This window comes from Zootoca vivipara, chromosome 10 (assembly GCF_965207765.1).
Source record: "Zootoca vivipara chromosome 10, rZooViv2.hap1.1, whole genome shotgun sequence".
In the NCBI taxonomy this organism is placed as follows: domain Eukaryota; kingdom Metazoa; phylum Chordata; class Lepidosauria; order Squamata; family Lacertidae; genus Zootoca; species Zootoca vivipara.
The window spans coordinates 62147524-62160428 of record NC_142593.1 but is presented as its reverse complement, the minus strand read 5'-3'; the positions used below and the strand labels follow the sequence as shown (position 1 = coordinate 62160428).

Here is a 12905-nt window from a genome sequence, read left to right as displayed (position 1 = left end):
GATCTCCCTGGGGCCGGGCTCTTGCAGAGCATCAGGTCCTCTGTGGGGCACAGCAGGAGAGGCGGCCCTGTGGGGAAAGCAGCCCCTTCCAGCTGACCTTCCTGGTGCTCCCTTCCGCATCAGCACCTGCCCATGCTGGTGCTCCCTTCTGCGGAGGCGCAGACAAGGAGGCAGGCCCCCCCGGTGGTCTTGCCACCCTTGGTGCAGCGGCCCTTGTTGCCTTCTGCACCAGCGTTCCCAGGTGAGTAGGCAGGAGCAGGTCCCTTGTGGGTCCCCCTTGGCAAGGCCTGCATCATACGATGTATATGAGGTGGCCAAAGTATTGGAGCCTCAGCTTCAGGATCTGTCCTTCCAGTGAGCACTCAGGGCTGATTTCCTTAAGAATGGATAGGTTTGATCTTCTTGCAGTCCGTGGGACTCTCAAGGGTTTCCTCCAGCACCATAATTCAAAAGCATCAAAGACAGCCCTGTCGTACTCCTTTCCCAATTTCGGGCCAATCAGTTGTTTCATGTCCAGTTCTAACTGTTGCTTCTTGTCCCACATAGACATTTCTCAGGGGACAGATAAGGTGGTCAGGCACTCCCATTTCTTGAAGAACTTGCCATAGTTTGCTGTGGTCCACACAGTCAAAGGCTTCTGCGTAGTCAATGAAGCACAACGTAGTAATATGCATGCTCAGAGGATGACCTCCAAACCATCCTAAATATCTTTGCAGAAGATTACAAAAAGCATGGCCTATCGCTCAACATCCCAAAAACCAAAGTGCTGCACCAACAAGTACAAAATAACCCCTCTGCAGCGCCACAAATTCAACTCAACGGTGTAACGTTGGGAAATGTCAATCACTTATCCTCAGGGGCGTAGCGAGGCGCCGCGACACCCAGGGCGGCAAATTGCCATGCCCCTGGGGACGCGTCGTCGCTACATAATGATGCATGAGCGGGCCCCGCAACTTCAAAACAGAGCCTAAAAGGAGCATCCAGGCTCCAGGTAGATAGCCCACTGGCACAAGCGCACCCGCCACACCAGTGGGCTACCTGCCTGGAGCCTGGGTGCTCCGTTTAGCCTCCATTTAGAAGCCGCTGCACACGTGTGCTAGGTAGAGGGGGATCGCCCCCCCCCCCGCAACTTCTAAACGGAGCGTCCAGGCTCAGGCGCCGATCTTGGGGCGGGGGCGCAGCCCCGAGTGCCACCTCCCCCTCCAGCAGGCACCTGTGCGGCTCGCAATTGCTCGGCCGGCGCGTCTGCAGCTTTTTTTGTCCCCCCCCCCCCAGGCTGCCATGGAGGGGCGAGGGGCGCGCCCCCGAGTGACACCCCCTCCAAGGCCGCCCTTCCGCTCCCTGCTTGCTCCGCCCCAGCTTCTCCTACATGTGCAGTTGTCCTTCCACAAGGGACAACATTGATGCCCAAATCCAGCATCGCCTGAGCTCTGCAAGTGAGGCTTTCTCCCGAATGAAGTGCAGAGTGTTTGAGGACCGGGACATTCGCAGGGAAACCAAAATGCTTGTTTACAAAGCTATTGTACTACCAACCTTACTGTGTGCTTGTGAAACATGGACCACTTATAAACGCCAACTCCTCGAAAGATTCCATCAACGGTGTCTCCGAACATTTTTACACATCACTTGGGAAGACAGGCGAACTAGTGCCAGTGTATTGCAACAGCCCTGTGAGGTAGGCCAGGCTGAGCGGCAGAGAATGCCAGCACATCGCCCTGATCTTTTCCTATATTTATCATCACAACAGCCCTGCAAGGGAGGCCAGGCTGAGAGGCAGAGACTGCCAGCACATCGCCCTGATCTTTCCCTTTTTCTCTCTCACAACAGCCCTGCGAGGGACTTTATTGTGACTTGCAAATTCATCCAATGTTAGCAAGAGCTATGGGAAAGTGTCACACAGCTAGCAGTGCCTTTCACCAGCTTTGTCTGGTTCGCTAGCTGCAGTAGGGCCATTCCTGGACAATGGATTGTCCCATTCCTCACTCCCTGTCGGTCTTCAGCCGCTCTTATTTCTATCTGAGTCCCCGACAAACAAATAAAAACACACCTGGCCATGGATTCCACAGGGTGAGACCTTGGGAGAGGCAGTCAGTCAGCCGGGCCTACCTCACAGGGCTGTTGTGATGATAAATATAGGAAAAGATCAGGGCGATGTACTGGCAGTCTCTCCCTCTTGGCAGTCTCTCCCTCTTAGCCTGGCCTACCTCAAAGGGCTGCTGTGATGATAACCATAGGAAAAGATCAGGGCGATGTGCTGGCAGTCTCTGCATCTCAGCCTGGCCTCCCTCGCAGGGCTGTTGTGAGAGAGAGAAAGGGAAAGATCAGGGCGATGTGCTGGCAGTCTCTGCCTCTCAGCCTGGCCTACCTCACAGGGCTGTTGTGAGGGGGAAGCGCCATGCAATGAACAAAGAGGGAAGAAGGCTCTTTGCGGCTCCATCCCTTGGCCGTTTCCATGCCAACCAGGGATGCCACCTACACCTACACCTTACCCAGGTTGCCAGTCACCCCCAGGGTGAGCTTCTCCAGATGGGGCTTGCTGCTGCTGGGGCTGCCACGTCGCGCAGGGCCTTCTCCAGCCAGGTGAACGTCTTTTGCCTCTTCTCACGACCCGTAGCTCAGAAGCCACGCCGCGGGAAACGCAGTACTCTGTTTTATTCGGTGGCCGTTCTGTACGGGGCGCAATGGAGAGCAGGCACTACGACTCCCAGAAGGCAATGGGGGAGCCGGCTAATCCTCCTCCTCCTCCTCCTCCTCCTCCTCCTCTTCCCTTCCCCCCCCGCCCGTTCCGAGTCCTCCCCATTGGCCGGCTCCTACCACTCCGTATCTGGGCAAAGGCCCGGACCTGTTGGCCAATGGGAGCCGAGAGTGGGGCGCGGGGGGCGTGGCCGGGCGGAGAGACGTTGGAGTTGGCGGTTGGAGGTTGCTTCAAGATGGCGGAGTAAGGCCTTCCCACTCCCCCCTCTCTCTCGCCCTCAGGGCTGCGCGGTCTCCGGGGAGCGGGGCTGCTTCCTCTTCTCGTCCCAGGGCTGCTGCCCGTCTGCTCCTCCCTTCCCCAGAAGGCTCCCTCGGAACGGAGACTGGAACTCGGGGCTTCCCGGCTTGGGGGTCTGCTGTCCGCCTGGCCCTCGGTCATTCTCGTCGGCCTCCCTAGCCTCTCTCTCCCCTTTCCCCAGGGACCCCCAGACCCCAGACTCCCTTCTGTGCAGACCTAGCAATGGAGGCAGCCCTGGGACTCGAAGAGGAAACAGCCCCGCTCCCCGGACGGAGGCGGCTCTCTGCACATGCTCAGGAACCACGCCAGCCTTGGCCCTCGTTCATCCTCCCTCCTGAGGTAAAGAGACGGGCCTTACTCCAGCAAGGCTGCCCTGGTTCTTGAGCATGTGCAGAGAGCCGCCTCCGTCCGGGGAGCGGGGCAGCTTCCTCTCTGAGTCCCAGGGCTGCTGGCTGGAGTAAGGCCCGTCTCTTTACCTCAGGAGGGAGGATGAACAAAGGCCAAGGCTGCCCTGGTTCCTGAGCATGTGCAGAGAGCCGCCTCCGTCCAGGGAGCGGGGCTGCTTCCTCTTCTCGTCCCAGGGCTGCTGCCCGTCTGCTCCTTCCTTCCCCAAAAGGCTCCCTCGGAACGGAGACTGGAACTCGGGGCTTCCCGGCTTGGGGGTCTGCTGTCCGCCAGGCCCTCGGTCATTCTCCTCGGCCTCCCTAGCCTCTCTCTCCCCTTCCCCCAGGGACCCCCAGACCCCAGACTCCCTTCTGTGCAGAGCTAGCAATGGAGGCTCAGACCTCCAGGCTTGGAGAGACTTCCCGCCATCCCAGGTCTGCACTAGGGAGCTCGGTGGCTTAGAGCTGAGAATGCCAAGCTTGCAGGCTTGATCCTCCTCAGGGCCACCTGCAGTTCAGGGGGCTGGGCTAGATGACCCTTAGGATTCCTTCCAGCTCTGCACTTCTGTGATTCTAACATCTTCAGGGCTTCTCCAGCTTAAAAGAGCTGGATGAGCAGTTTACAGTAACTCCATAGGACCATATTCTGGGGGCACATCTCTCTTCCTGCCCCACCTTCCCCCAACGGGGTCTTTAGCAGAGACTACTGCCCTGCACTGACAACAGACCTGGACTCTGTGCCTTGCATTTCAACCTTTTTATTTGGCTAAGTACTAGTGCAGTGAACAAGAATAAAATGGCAACAAAGGCTTTCAGTCAATAGATAGAAATGGGGAGAGAGGAGGAAAAACAAGCCCATTCAGGTACTACCGTACCTCTTTCTTCCTTGGTGTACATTGAAGTTCTATAATGACTTGGTTGGAGTGGGGATTGCAGAAGACAGTTCTGATCTGCGGAACTGACACCATAACAAACACCCCATAATACTCATTCTGCATATGTAATAAATCAATATTTTAGTGCAGCAGCACCCACACTTTAGAACTCCCTGCTCATTGACAACAGGCAGGTACCTTCGCTGTGCTCGTTTCGGAGCCTGCTAAAAACATTATTGTTCAGGCACCCTATCCAGTAACAAAAATGTATGGCATGTATTTTAATCCGGTTTTTAGCTTACCGGTTTTAATGAATGGAGAGGATGTCATTGGTTTATCGATACCCGCTCTGAGAGTTTTTCTCACAATCAAACAGTATATAAATGCTATGAAATGCACACAAAATAAATACGTTATTCTCTGATCAACAATTGCATCCACACACCCATTTCCTCTGCTTAAGTTGTGTTCTTTGTGGGCAATGAAACGGGAGCTGTTCAGCTGAAGAAAGATTCCTATTTCAGCAGTAATACTCCTTGTGCTGCCAATCCTATCTTTGTTGCCGGGACAGATAGGCGCTTGCTTTTTGCAAAAAGCAAGCAAGCAAGCTGAGATTCTTCTTCAGAGGGCACCATGTTCTGTGAGCCTTCTGTGCTCCTACAGAATGGTGCCATTCATGCCAGCAACCTAGTAATGGCTGCCTTTCTTCCAGACAACCCGATGCCCCTTGGCTCCATGACCGTCAACAGCATCTCCTAGCTACACTGAGTCAGAGCGTCACCCGTCTACGCCTTACCCAATGCCCCCACACTGGCTGACTTGGAGGACACCGACAATGAAGGAGGTACTGCCCCACCTCACCCCTTTGTCCATGGGAGACCTGTATCCCCTCCGCCCCACCTGCTACCCCACCGATAGTTTCTGTGTCCTTATACCCAGCTTCCCGAGCTCTGCATGGCTTGAGTATTCCTTGCCCTGCACCCAACAAGAATGCCTGCCTGCCTCACTCAGCCTTTTCTTTCTCCCCAAAGCTAACAGGGGTCAGCCAGAGAAACCTCACTTGGATTCGTGGAGCCTGGTGTTTGAGCTGGACCCGTGCAGAGGGAATGGGAAGGTCTGCCTTGTGTACAAGAACACCAAGCCGGGTATGTTGCGTGATACCAGCAGCCCAAGAGCTGTCTTCCTTAATCAACCCCATCTGCAAACCCCAGTTGCCTTTTGTCTTTGGGGGAGATGTTTTGGACTACTGTTCCTAGCAACATACCATTGTGCTGGCTGAGAGTGATGGGCTTTGTAGTTCAGAACATCTGGAGGGCACCAGGTTGAAAAAGGCTGTCATCTATGATGGCCTGTGATGAAGTTTTCCTGAAGCAACTATGCTTTGTTGTTGTTGTTGTTAATAGTTTTGAAATTTGTATACCGCCCTTCATCCACAGATCTCAGGGCGGTTCACCACATAAAATTACTATATCTAGATATCTATGTCTATTGTATATATATGCATAATAAAAACAAGAAGAAAAGCAAAAATCCCCCTCACCCAGCACATTTAGAAAGGTATCAGAGATCAGGCTTGGTTGAAGGGGAACGTATTCTATATATATGCATCCCCTTCATGGATCAATGCCTTGTCGTGGCGAAGGGGCTTGAATAACTCAGAGAAGCTATGAGCTATGCCATGCAGGGCCACCCAAGATGGACAGGTCATAGTGGAGAGTTTTGACTAAACGTGATCCACCTGGAGAAGGAACTGGCAAGCCACTCCAGTATCCCTGCCAAGAAAACTCCATGGACAAAGACAACAGGCATATAAAAGTTATGACGCTGGAAGATGAGCCCCTCAGGTCGGAAGGCGTCCAACATGCTACTGAGGAAGAGCGGAGGACAAGTACAAGTAGATTCAGAGCTGATGAAGCGGCTGGGCCAAAGCCGAAAGGACGCTCAGTTGCGGATATGCCTGGAAGCGAAAGGAAAGTCCGATGCTGTAAAGAAAAATATTGCATAGGAACCTGGAATGTAAGAACCATGAGTGGAGGTAAGCTGGATGTGGTCAAAAATGAGATGACAAGAATAAATATCGACATCCTGGGCATCAGTGAACTAAAATGGAAGGGAATGGGCGAATTCAGTTCGGATGACTATCATATCTACTACTGTGGGCAAGAATCCTGTAGCAGAAATGGAGTGGCCCTCATAGTCAACAAAAGAGTGGCAAAAGCTGTAATGGGATGCAATCTCAAAAATGACAGAATGATCTCGATACGAATCCAAGGCAGACCTTTTAACATCACAGTAATCCAAGTTTATGCACCAACTACCGGTGCTGAAGAAAGTGAAATTGACCAATTCTATGAAGACCTACAACACCTTCTAGAAATGACACCAAAGAAGGATGTTCTTCTCATTACAGGGGATTGGAATGCTAAAGTAGGGAATCAAGAGATAAAAGGAACAACTGGCAAGTTTGGCCTTGGAGTTCAAAATGAAGCAGGGCAAAGGCTAATAGAGTTCTGTCAAGAGAACAAGCTGGTCATCACAAACACTCTCTTCCAACAACACAAGAGACGACTCTACACATGGATATCACCAAATGGGCAGCATCGAAATCAGATTGATTATATTCTCTGCAGCCAAAGATGGAGAAGCTCTATACAGTCAGCAAAAACAAGACCTGGAGCTGACTGTAACTCAGATCATCAGCTTCTTATAGCAAAATTCCAGCTTAAACTGAAGAAAGTAGGAAAAACCACTGGGCCAGTAAGATACAATCTGAATCAAATCCCTTATGAATACACAGTGGAAGTGAGGAACAGGTTTAAGGATTTAGATTTGGTGGACAGAGTGCCTGAAGAACTATGGATGGAGGCTCGTAACATTATACAGGAGGCAGCAACGAAAACCATCCCAAGGAAAAGGAAATGCAAGAAAGCAAAATGGCTATCCAACGAGGCCTTACAAATAGCGGAGGAGAGGAGGCAAGCAAAATGCAAGGGAGATAGGGAAAGATACAGGAAACTGAATGCAGATTTCCAAAAAACAGCAAGGAGAGACAAGAGGGTCTTCTTAAATGAGCAATGCAAAGAAATGGAGGAAAACAATAGAATGGGTAAAACCAGAGATCTGTTCAAGAAAATTGGAGATATGAAAGGAACATTTCGTACAAAGATTACCATAATAAAGGACAAAAGTGGTAAGGACCTAACAGAAGCAGAAGACATCAAGAAGAGGTGGCAGGAATACACAGAGGAATTATACCAGAAAGATATGGAGGTCTCGTACACCCCAGGTAGTGTGGTTGCTGACCTTGAGCCAGACATCTTGGAGAGTGAAGTCAAATGGGCCTTAGAAAGCACTGCTAATAACAAAGCCAGTGGAAGTGATGATATTCCAGCTGAACTATTTAAAATTTTAAAAGATGATGCTATTAAGGTGCTACACCCAATATGCCAGCAAGTTTGGAAAACTCAGCAATGGCCAGAGGATTGGAGAAGATCAGTCTACATCCCAATTCCAAAGAAGGGCAGTGCCAAAGAATGCTCCAACTACCGCACAATTGCGCTCATTTCACACGCTAGCAAGGTTATGCTTCAAATTCTACAAGGCAGGCTTAGGCAGCATGTGGACCGAGAACTCCCAGAAGTGCAAGCTGGATTTCGAAAGGGCAGAGGAACCAGAGACCAAATAGCAAGCATGCGCTGGATTATGGAGAAAGCTAGAGAGTTCCAGAAAAACGTCTACTTCTGCTTCATTGACTATGCAAAAGCCTTTGACTGCGTCGTCCACAGCAAACTATGGCAAGCTCTTAAAGAAATGGGAGTGCCTGATCACCTCATCTGTCTCCTGAGAAATCTCTATGTGGGACAAGAAGCTACAGTTAGAACTGGATATGGAACAACTGATTGGTTCAAAATTGGGAAAGGAGTACGACAAGGTTGTATATTGTCTCCCTGCTTATTTAACTTATATGCAGAATTCATCATGCGAAAGGCTGGACTAGATGAATCCCAAGCCGGAATTAAGATTGCCGGAAGAAATATCAACAACCTCAGATATGCAGATGACACAACCTTGATGGCAGAAAGCGAGGAGGAATTAAAGAACCTTTTAATGAGGGTGAAAGAGGAGAGCGCAAAATATGGTCTGCTCAACATCAAAAAAACCAAGATCATGGCCACTGGTCCCATCACCTCCTGGCAAATAGAAGGGGAAGAAATGGAGGCAGTGAGAGATTTTACTTTCTTGGGCTCCTTGATCACTGCAGATGGTGACAGCAGTCACGAAATTAAAAGACGCCTGCTTCTTGGGAGAAAAGCAATGACAAACCTAGACAGCATCTTAAAAAGCAGAGACATCACCTTGCCGACAACGGTCTGTATAGTGAAAGCTATGGTTTTCCCAGTAGTGATGTATGGAAGTGAGAGCTGGACCATCAAGAAGGCTGATCGCCGAAGAATTGATGCTTTTGAATTATGGTGCTGGAGGAGACTCTTGAGAGTCCCATGGACTGCTAGAAGATCAAACCTATCCATTCTGAAGGAAATCAGCCCTGAGTGCTCCCTGGAAGGACAGATCGTGAAGCTGAGGCTCCAATACTTTGGCCACCTCATGAGAAGAGAATAATCCTTGGAAAAGACCCTGATGTTGGGAAAGATGGAGGGCACAAGGAGAAGGGGAAGACAGAGGACGAGATGGTTGGACAGTGTTCTCGAAGCTACGAACATGAGTTTGACCAAACTGCGGGAGGCAGTGCAAGACAGGAGTGCCTGGCGTGCTCTGGTCCATGGGGTCACGAAGAGTCGGACACGACTAAACGACTAAACAACAACATATATATGCATAATAAAAACAAGAAGAAAAGCAAGCATCCCCCTCACCCAGCACATTTAGAAAGGTATCGAAGATCAGGCTTGGTTGAAGGGGAACGGTTTCACCTGGCACCTAAAGATAGGTAGCAAAGGTGCCAGGCGAGCCTTCCTGGGGAGGGCCTTTCACGAACAGGGAGCCACTGAAGAAAAGGCCTGTTCTCATGTAGCCACCCTCCGGACCTCTCGTGGAGGAGGCATCTGTAGAAGGGCCTCAGAGGATCAATTTCCCTTGGAAATGCCTTTACCCATTGTAAAAAGCACCGAGGCCCAGATTGTCATCCGTAGGCCTCAAGAATTCTGTAAGGGGCAAAGCGTACAGAGAGCCCTCTCCCATTCTGAGGAGCAGCTCCTCCACCAGCAGTAGTGCCAGCGGGGAGGGGAAAGAGTCAAGTGAGGAAAGAGAAAGGAGGAGACGGGGCTCTGGCAGCATAGGAGAGCCCCTGCTACACGTGGGAGAGGAAGAGAGCGAGGGGGAAAAGGGGGAGAAGGAAAACAGGGAAAGGAGGCGTCTCTGGTGCCAGCTGATGGACGGGTCGTGGCGCGCTAGCCAGCTCATGCCGAGCACTATGGGGGGGGGGGTCTGAGAGGGTGGTGATGTTGAACGCCAGCGTCTCTGAGTGCCTCCCCACCGTCATTCTCATGGGGGGCGTTTGGATTTAGGCAGATTCCTGTTACTCTACTCGTTACTCTAGAGTAGTCACAACGCACATCCTGTGACAAGTTCCTTATTAAAAAACCCCTGAGAGGTGTGTGTGGGGGGGTCCGTTCTTCTCATCCTGCGGCACTAATAGGTCTCTCTTCTCACTTCCAGTTGTCACCCCGGATTCCGAGATCTGGCTTCCGGACTGAGCTCTCGACTGGCATTTCCCTACCAAAACCCTTCACCGCTTACTACCGGCTCCTGATCACCCACCTGGGACTGCCACATTGGCAGTATGCCTTCACCAGCTATGGCATCAGCCCCCAGGCTAAGGTGAGAGAACAACAAACGGCCCGTCCCTTTTCCTAGGGTCTGCCGCTCCTCCCCATTCTGCCTTCACAAAAGCCCTGCGAGGGAGGTCAGGCTGAGAGTGAGTGATTGGCCCAAGGCCACCCAGTGAGCTTCATGGCCAAATGGGAATTTGAACCCCAGCCTCCCAGGCCCTAGACCGACATTGTAATCCATTATGTCTCAAACTTGGGTCCCCAGCTGTTGTCTGGACCCAAGTTTGAGAAACACTGCTCTTACCACTATGCCCCACCACCTCTGCACTGACTGGCTGCTGCTCTCCAGAGCTTCAGGTGGCATGGTGGGGGTCTCTCCCAGCCCTCCTTGGAGATACCAGTGGGGATTTTCATGCAACATAAATGCTCTCGCCTCTGAACGAATCCTTTTGACCCGGGGCTGAAGTTTTTCCATTCCTTTGTTCTGCATCACTTCCACTTTCCCAGAGAGGCATTTGGACACTGACTCTCCAGGATTTGGGGGGCAGCAGCTGTTCTCAGCCCCACTTGGAGATCCCCAGGAATTGAACTCTGCACCCAACGCACACACTCTGACACAGAAGCACGATTCTTCCCTCATGAGCTTAGGATATTACTGTGCTGTGGTGTGATATCTCTTCTGCAGCTCTGTGCCAAGAAGGCCTTGCAAAGGGTAATAATAATAATAATTTAGCAGGTCATCCAGGAATTGAATTAGGGACCTGCTCCATCCAAGCAGACCCCCTTTTGTCCCTCAGCCCATCTAGCGGGATTCCTGTGTGAGGCCTCCGGTCCCACGGCCGGCAGATACTGTAACAAGCCAGGAGCCAGGCCTTGAGAGGCCCTCACCCTTCCATCGCTCACCTTCCTTCTCTGCCATGTGCAGCATTACTTTTATCGCCATTTTTGATAGTTATCAGACGGGCAATTTGACAGACAGGCCAAGGAGCCTAAAGTCCTCTGTGTCAGGACAGCCTTTGTGTTCCAGAGCTATGCGTGTTTGGGATCCTCTGAGTTCCCTGGTTTACCTTTCTTTTACCTGTCCTGCATCTCCCACAAGAGACTCTTTCCACTTCCTCTGTGCCATGCCAAACTTCATAAACTTCTATCGTGCTGCCTCTTACTTGCCTTTTCTCCTCACCAAAAAGTCCTCACCTCAGCCACCTTCCTTCCTAGGGGATTCGCTCCATCCCCTTTGTTAGGGATTTTATAGGGGGGGCACCCAAACGCGGCTTCATTTGGGAATCAAGATTGGCACAAATGCCCTCAAGGGACCCCGTCTGATCCTACAACACCACTCTAGTATCGCACCAACATGAACACCTCGATCGAACCCCTCAAGATCAAGCCCTGTGTAATAAAGGCTCCTTTTCCTACCCTTTCTCTGTTGCCTGAGACTCTATGTAACCATATTTCTTTATGAATGAATACCGTGTATCTGTATTTCTAAATGAAACCCCCTTTTGCTACTCTGGCCAAGGGCTCTCAGGGATGCAGGGAACAGCCATAATCCTTTAAGCGAGAGGTCACGTAGCCAGGGTTGTGCTCCTCTGCATATCCATAATCCATTCAGGTACCATCTCCTACCACTCCCGACCCTCTGAAGCCAGAGGCAATACACACACCTGGACCCATTGTTTTTCCCCACCAGGTACTCAAGGATCCTCTCCCAGATACTTACTGGTACTTGCTTATCAATGTCCTGGGACATCGTGCATTGTTACCTTATGTTTACCTGTATGCTAATGCCCCTTGCACCTTCCCCTTTTCTGTCGTTTTACCCTGTCACAAGTGATATATGTATGATGCTTTCGATGTGCATTATGGGATGGTGGTGGGAACTTTTAAAAGTTCCTGTAGCCCTGTTCACGGTGTTCAGTCTGGCATTGAACCTGCTGCGCAGTAATAAACCTTGCTGTTTGCTCCGGATCGTGGCTGGACGCCTTCCTTTTATACTCCGCAACGACCACAGGCCCTTGCCTCTTGAGCTGGGTGGCTGAGCATTCTCACACCCAGAATTTTGCCCTAACACCCTTGATAATTTTGGTTGCCCTTTTCTGAACTTTTTCCAACATCCTTTTCGAGACGAGGCGGCCAGAACCACACGCCTGCCGTTTGCTGCTCCTCACTTTCCCTTCTCCTTTTCCAGCAAAGGTTCAACATGTACAAGCCCGTCCACTGTCAACACGGAGCAGCTCTCTGAGGAGGCCGATTCCTTCGTGAAGAAGCTGGAGCCAAACAAGGTCTTCCTGACATTGCACAGCAGCACCTCAAAGCCCTGTGGGCCCCTCCCCCCTTGCTTATTCCAGTATCCCTCTGGTCAAGACCAGACCCGGAGGCAGGAATAGTCTTCAAACAACGACCAAACCCGCCTCCTTGGTAATGACATGGTCTGGACTTAGCGTAACTCCTGCTGCTGCCCGTGATCACTGAGATCGGATGTCCCAGGACACACACACGCACACACACCCTGTGGAACATGCTCCAGCCATTCTGTTGGTGGAGCCAACTCCTGGGCAGCCCTGACCCTCTCCCCTTAAGAACAGAACGATACAAAACTCTACCTGTGCACAACCCAACACCCACCCCCAAGAGAGAAAGAAACACACAAACAAAAGAACATGCCAAAAAAGGACAATTTAATATATAAAATATAAAAGATAACATATAATTTATAAACTATTAAATATAATTTATAAACTATTAAATTAATAAACTATTAAAAAGAGGAGCCCCCTCTGCCGAGTATCAGCCGCAGTCCATGTGAATCGTATACATACATACAACAAAAACCTCCGTTACGAACAAAATTTACCTATGTAAACAT

The 12905-nt window shown here is 50.9% G+C and overlaps 1 protein-coding gene and 1 long non-coding RNA gene across 2 annotated transcripts in view; one reads left to right on the top strand and one right to left on the bottom strand.

Moving 5' to 3' along the window:
• LOC148684500 (uncharacterized) overlaps positions 1–2696 on the bottom strand; it is a 40642-nt gene extending 37946 nt beyond the window's left edge. The window contains exon 1 of the long non-coding RNA XR_015946024.1: positions 2490–2696. This is a non-coding gene — a long non-coding RNA (uncharacterized LOC148684500). The remainder of the gene's footprint in view (positions 1–2489) is intronic.
• Positions 1–12905, top strand: part of LOC148684498 (maestro heat-like repeat family member 5) — a 439917-nt gene that overhangs the window by 384858 nt on the left and 42154 nt on the right. The gene's annotated exons all lie outside the window — the stretch shown is intronic.